The sequence below is a fragment of the Citrus clementina genome, unplaced genomic scaffold (assembly GCF_000493195.1).
Source record: "Citrus clementina cultivar Clemenules unplaced genomic scaffold, Citrus_clementina_v1.0 scaffold_7, whole genome shotgun sequence".
NCBI lineage: Eukaryota > Viridiplantae > Streptophyta > Magnoliopsida > Sapindales > Rutaceae > Citrus > Citrus x clementina.
Window position 1 is genome coordinate 18,185,349 of NW_006262075.1, and position 8,094 is coordinate 18,193,442.

The window sequence follows — 8,094 nt, forward strand, 5'->3', positions numbered from 1 at the left end:
TTATGAAATGACTTCCAAAGGGTGGAGTAGCTTTTAAGTGGCACCACATGATAATTTCTATAATATCTAGTTTAGCTATTAATTTCTTTAATTTTTTTAAATTATTATCTCTTTTCAAATATCATATACTTAATTTTATAATCATAGAAGAAATTAATTTATAGTGGTAAATAGAGGATGATGAACAAGTATCAAATCTTTTTTAATGGTTATGGCAACAATGGACAAAACTTTTAAAAAGAAAGAGGGAGATTATAGTGATCAGGAGAGTTTTTTTTTCCTTTAAATAGATTTTATAAGTTTTATATGGTGAGTGCTTGGAAAAAAAGATAAAAAAATCACAATGAGGGTAAATTCAGGATTGGGTGAGGTATGTTGAGAGATAAAGATATGCTAAAATTTTTAATAGTGTTAACTGAAAAGTGGGGTTAGTGAAATATAATAAGGAGTTCAAATATCACTGCTCTTTGACTTATTTAAGTTTTCAGTAGCCGAGCCTCCAGTAGGCATACCAAAGTGACCTTCTTGGAAATTTTTTTTTTTTTATTCTACTAGCTCAATGATATCATTTCCTTTCTCATTTTTTTAATATTGCCACATTTCTATTATAATAAATGGGATACAAAAAAAGTTCTAGCTACCGTGTTAGCTATTTGAATACAAAAATAATTCTTATAAATGATTTAAGTCAAAAAGATCACATTTTTGGGTGACCATGGGAAAACTTTCTTGTTTAAATTATAATTTGAATATTACACCAAAGTTTAATATTCAGTACTGTCAAAATGTTTTTTTTTAAAAAAAAATTCCTTTTGCCTCTAAGGACTCTAGTAAGTGATTTCTATGGAATTTTCATTTATTGATCAATAGAGTTCAAATCTTGATGGGAAATTATCATTACACCATCTTTATTTTGCCTTATATTCATCCAACCATCATAAAATTTTAACATGATCTCTGCACCATCTTTCTTTTCATATTTGTATCAACTAGCCACTTTTGCACTAACACCGTTAAATAATTTAAATAAAATGAAAATTTTACCCCCAAATAAATTAAAAGACTATTTTATCTTATAAAAATTTTGAAAAATAAAAAATTATAATCATAAAAATATCCCTAAATTTAATATAAAAAATCCCAAATAAAGGTGCTCAACTAATTTTTACTAAATTTAGATTTTACAAAATTTTAATAATTATTTTTATTAAAAATTATAATTTTGCAAAATTTTAATTAAAAAAACTGAATTTATTTATTAAAAAATTATAATTTTGTAAAATTTTATTAAAATAACTGAATTTATTTCTTAAAAGAATAAATCCTAAAATTTTAATAATTTAGGGGATTTTTATTAAATCCCAAAATTTTACAATTATTTAATTTTTACTAAATTTAGATTTTACAAAATTTTAATAATTATTTTTATTAAAAATTATAATTTTTCAAAATTTTAATTAAAAAAACTGAATTTATTTATTAAAAAATTATAATTTTGTAAAAGTTTATTAAAATAACTGAATTTATTTCTTAAAAGAATAAATCCTAAAATTTTAATAATTTAGGGGATTTTTATTAAATCCCAAAATTGTACAATTATTTTTATAATTATAATTTTATATTAAAATATTTTTTTATTAAAAATAAAAATTCTAATTTTGGGATTTATTTTTATTAAATTTAGGGATATTTTTATCATTATAATTTTTTTATTTTTTAAAGTTTTATAAAATAAAATGGTCTTTTAATTTATATGGGGGTAAAATTGTCATTTTATTTAAATTATTTAACGGTGTTAGTGCAAAAGTAGCTAGTTGATACAAATGTGAAAAGAAAGGTGGTGCAGAGAACATGTTACAATTTTTTAGTGGTTGGATAAAAATAAGGCAAAACAAAAGTGGTGCAATGATAATTTTCCAATCTTGATAAAAGAGAAGGAAAAAGAGTTGAAAAAAAAATTAATCTTTATTTCGAGTAGTGTTTTGAATATCCCTTTCATTATCCTTTTAACACCCTTTCTTGATATAATTGCATCTAAGGACATACATTTAATCTCATTTAAGTACTTTTGTATTATCCACCTCCTTACTTCAAATAATAATAATAATAATAATAATAATAGTTTATTATAATTAACTACTCGATGAGTACTTTGTATAATAAATTGTAATACAAATAATGTAACAAACAACCAATGAATATAGGCCATTGATTTTGATATTCTTAAATCCAATGGATAAAAATAATTTTAACATAAAACAAAGTACAAGTGTAATAGATATTTATAGAGAATTTTTTTAATCATATGTTTACTTATTTTTTCAAATAAGTCCTCATTGATTTTTTATAATTAAATGGTTTTGTCATCCATGTTTTCTACATTTATTTTTACAATATTTTTAAAAGATTTAAATGATTATTATATTCATAAAGATCCACAAATTTTGAATATATTTTTGTACTTGCATTTATAATTTCTTGTCTCTCTTGAGACATAAACTAAATTTTTATTCTAACACACACACACACACACACATTCAATCTATTTTCCATCCTAAATGCATACCATCAATGTTGTCACATAGATTTTGTAATCTAAATTTACTATTCTGAATTATAAGAGATATTATATGTGATAAATATCTTATAAATCTAATGAATTATTAAAAAGATGGTACAATGAATAAATTAGCAAAGCCTCTAATGAAAAGATTGCAAGTCTTTAATCTGATCAATGATTCAAACATGTGAAGAAATAATCAATTAAATTGAATGTCACTATATTTATTAAATAAACTAAAAAACCCAAATTTATCTATAAATGATATAGAAATGGTAAACAAAATATTAGAAATTAATAATTTCAATGAAGGAAATATAAAATAAATTAAAAAGTTAAGAGATCAACTAAGTAAGAATTTAATAAAGTTAAACAATTCATAAAAGATTTCAACATTAAAGACCATGATATATTAAAGAAAGAGATCATTAATATAATGAATAAAAACTCAATAGATATAAGATTAAACAAGTTAGAGATTCAATTAAATAAAATAGAAAAAATTGTTGAGCAGTTTGGTACTAACTTTGCTATAAATATAAATGGAGAACTTCAAAAAAATTCAAATGCTAGCAGTAATGTTGCCTGACTGCAGCTTGGGGTGTAAACAGCCTGGGGTGTAAACAGCCGGGATATAAAGTAAAACTTTAAAATTTATCAACCTGTTTTTAATAATTATTATCTTTTGTAAGGGTTTGAAAATTACGTAAGCTTTGCCATTTTTGGGAAAGGTACGTACGCATGTCTGCGTTTATTGAAAAGGCAATTCGATAAGTAAGGAAACGCGAAAGTCAGTGAAGCAGGTTTTGAACGTGCGTAGGCGAGGCACCACGTGGTACTCTTCGATCGCCCCAGAAGTAGCATTCAAGAATGTAAATAGCTAATATGAGCATTCAGTTATGTTCATTATTATTAATATGAATTTTCCTAATATTAATGAGGCCTTATGTTTTTTTATTAAATAATCCAGAAATGGTTGAGACTTTCATATTTTCTTGGAAGTTTGAGAATAAATAATAGTAGATTATATGATGTTCTGTTATTTAGACATAGAAATCTGGACAATTAAAAGATTTACAGATGTGGGCATAATAAAAGTGACACATAATTTTAATATAATTCAGCTCTTAGTTTATGTCTTGACAAGAAGAAAATAAATGTTTTTACCAATAAAAGAAAGCTTACAATCAAGCTACTGCTCTTTTTTTTTTTTTTTTGGCTTCTGTTGTTATTGTGTTTCTGTGTTGAGTGAGAAAGACTTACTATTTTTAACACCGGTAGACAATAAATAACTTAAAATTGAAACTCAATCTCTATGACTACTAATCTATCTTACTTTTTTAATGTGCAAACTTCATTTCAACTCCAAATAGAATGACAATCTTCATTTCATCATCTAGAAGTATGGAAACCTCAATTTACATTTATTTTCACGTAAAAGATGAGGGTAAATAGAGAACATGTTGATGATTTTTTTTAATTTTCTTAATAATAAATGACGATAACTTGATGTTTTCATAATTTTAGGAAATAATTAAAGATTGTCATTCTAAGTAAGGAATAATGATTTTTGGTACTTAAAATCAAATTTAAATAGAAAAAAGAAGCACATTAATTCTCTATCATAATATTAAATGTTGTCCATTGTACCCAACATGTATCAATAAATTATATGATATAGTGTTTGAACATGTATCAACTTATTTGTAGTGAAAATTCAAGTTTGATTTCTAAATTTTATGTCTAGAGTGTTCAATCAATGTCAGGTTTAATATAGAGAAACTGAAAAGAGTCTCTTTTATAGAAGAATAGAATAAAAAGAGCTCAAAATTAGATTTAGCTATTCAGGATTTTATGGTTGACAGTGGACATTAATTTTTTAATGATTTTTATTATTCTTGGCTTGGGTTAGATTATATGGGTTTACGAAAATGAGCCCAATCTAATGAATTTGATTGAAAAAAAAAAAGTGACCCCTCAAACCAATATAATCCATTCAACCCATTTAAATTTAATTGGATTAAATCCTTTGGATTAAGTTGGGTTTGTCCACCCTATCCTACACTCTTGAATCCAGCTGATGAACTCAACAAAATAAACGTTTGGGCTCTTACAGCCCAACAACTGTATTTTTTTGTCAACTATTGAAATTTTCTTTCAGCCCAACTATTGAATTTTTCTTTTGGCCCAATTTCTGAGCCCAACTATTGAATTTCTCTCGAATCCAGCTGATGGAATTGAACAAAAATAAACGTTTGGGCTCTTTCACCACAACTATTGAATTCCGAACAAACCTTGTGGATTCATCCTAATTCCTATGCAACTGCTGAACTTAACTCAACGGCTGAGCTGAACCAACCTTATTGGATTGGACTCTTCCAATCCAAGTGCCGAACAAAACTTTTCACTTCACCAGCCTCCATGACGTCATCCCCTCTTTTATTATTATAGCTTTCCACATATCTTATTACAACAGGCAATCACAGAGATACAAAATCTTCCATAATGTTTTTACTCAAGTTTGTACAAAAATTTAGATAGAACGTTGGGGGCGAACAGCAATTGCCTTTTAAAAGGCAAACTGGGGAGATTAAAGTGGGTTGACTCTTAGATGTCAATTCAGCAACGGGCTTGGTTGGAGCCCATTAAAATATAACACGTAATTGTTGCTGATAATGGTTGCCTTTATAAAAAACCTACACCACATACATTTAACGTGGCATGGTCAGAGTTGATTCAGATTTTTGTATATCAATATTTACATATATGCAGCTATACTTGTCCACTATAACTACATCACATTCAATCTTTTTTTTCCCCTTTCTTCTCATTTTCGTTTCCCAAACCATCGTACGGTTGCTGGTTTTTTGTTAAAAATACACATAGAGCAAGATTTTATTTAAAGAGAGAAATATGATAATAACGAGAAACAATTATTGTACAATAAACATACTCTCAAGATAACCATAAATTTCTGTAACAAAGAAAAACTCTTGGGAATTCCTAGTGCATTGCAATCTCTCCATTGTAAGAATTTAAGACTGGAGGGGATGCAATGCAACGGGAGTACCCAAGACTCTCTCTCTATATAAGAACACGTACAATAGCTACAAACTCAGCAAACCCTAGAGAGCATTAAAACCTAGCTGGGTAGTAGTCTTATTCATCACCACATATCAGCAGCCATATATGTGTATTTAAAGAGCTTGAGTGCAGCAAGAGCCTAAACAAACATGGCCATGCACACAAATACACAAGTAATACCATCAGCTCTCTCTCTCTGTTACTTCTAGTCTTCAACAGTTGTACTATCAGCTATGCAAGATACTCAACTTAAACACAGAACAATCATAGTGAACATTTTATAGTTATATCGGTGTTAATTAAAGGTGGATATTAACTGATGATTAGGTAGCTACCAGAAGAAATTATTGAGGTGGGATGAAGCTTGAGATGAATCTTCTTGATCATGCGATGGAGAATGCACGTGTCTTCCTTCGTAGGTGGTGATTACCATTCTTGGATCTTCTGCTAATCTCTCAACTCGTTTCTTTACGCGACAATTATCTTGTGTACAACGGTAATAGCTCCTGCATGTTTAAATGACAAATATGTAAGCAGTGAGCAGCAATGCAGGTTTCAAGTTTGGTTGATGATTGAAAATGCATTCATGCAGGCTGAAACGATAGCTCGTAGAGATTATTACTAGTTTCACTTGTGAAGTAAAATAAGCGACACGTAAAAGTTCAAATACATAATCTTAATTCTGGACTCTAGTATTTATCTGAAAATTGAGTCTATTATCGATATCCCTTGTATGCATCCATACATTATAAAATTCAAATTAAACTTCGCCCAAACGCAGCGCTATTTCATTTGTATAGAAGCCCATAAACATAACTCATAGTTAAAAATCAGCTAAAAAATTAAGGATTACCTCAAGCTGAGTTTTGAATAGTGAGTTAAAAGTCAGCTCGCAAATTAAGAATGGCCTCAATTTAAATGCACCAGTTATCCACATTTTTATTGTTGATTGAATCGAATTGGATATTTCTTACTGGCTTGTATTGATTTTGTAGTCTGACCTTTTGTTGATACAGCCAAACAGGATATTTCAGGTGGTGAAGGATATGAAGTTTGATACCTAGAATGAAGAGACTAAAAACGTCCTTAAACATAATTTTAGAAAAAACAAATTGTGATTTGTTTATTAAATATTTTTTCTATTAATTCACAAGATTATGGGAGTCAAACCAAGTTTATATATTTCAATGTATAGTTTACACCCATCCGCTTTTACCTCCCAGGCTCAAAACAACCACATTTTTGTGTTAAAATTTGATGTCAACTGGGTAACAATGAATTATGAAAACTATACAGAGATTAGAGGGTAAGTGCTAAAATTAAAAACTGTACGAGGGAAAGTGAATATCTCTCCACATAATTCCAAAGTCAAAGGCTAACCATACAAATAGATTAAAACTGTAGCTACCTATTTCTTTTCTACAGTAATACCGGGAAAGACTTATTTCAGCTCTAAGATGGAGAACATTGTTTTTGACTTTGCATTGCATGCAAGTCTTCGTATTTGTAGTTACCAAGAATTTCAAGAACACAAATGATTACAAAACAAATGACGTTCATGATTAATGCTTATGAGAAATCCAATCGTCCAGAGCTGAAATTATAGCATTAGAATTTTCCTTGACATTTAAGAGATCTTAACACTTAGATCAATGAGTACCTCTATCTAAGTTTTTATTTTTTATTATCACTAATAAAATCTCTCTCGTACCTCATACCATCAAGGTTTGGCCCGAAAAAAAGAACTTCACACTCATTATTAAAAAAAAATTATTAGTGCTAAATATAGATAATAGCTTTCAATCTTGTTATTCAATATGATTCAAAAGCCTAATTTTTATATATTAAAAAAATGAATGATCTATGATGAGAAAATATTCAAATACAATAATTTAGGATTCTTCCACATTTTTCATTCCATAACAGTTACATCATAATGGCATGATTCTTATTTTGATCATAATCTCTAAGAACTTTGTTTGATCCTATGACCTACATTTTAATTCTTATCAACTAATACCTACAGATAAGGTTTATGCATCAACATTTAACATTATGACTTGATAATCTTCTAACTATTTAAGTTTCTTACTATATTTCCATAATTCGATAACTGTTTTTGACGCGCAATTATAAACCCCTTATGAACTTAATTGTAATCAGTCTCAAAAATGTACCCAAGATAAATATAATTGATCAATTATATATCTTGGTTGGAGATCTTCTAGCTTCCTTGTTATAGTATTTAATAATTGATCAATTTGCAAATTTGAATAATTACATTGTGATTCATCATCTTTTAAAGCTAATTATTAGTTCTTTTTGGCTTTTGCATTAGATTATACATAGTGTCAAAAATGATTAATGTTAACTCATATATATTCAACCATTAAAAATCTTATGGACTAGCTAAGCTCTGTAAAAGCCTAATAGTAATGATACCAACAATA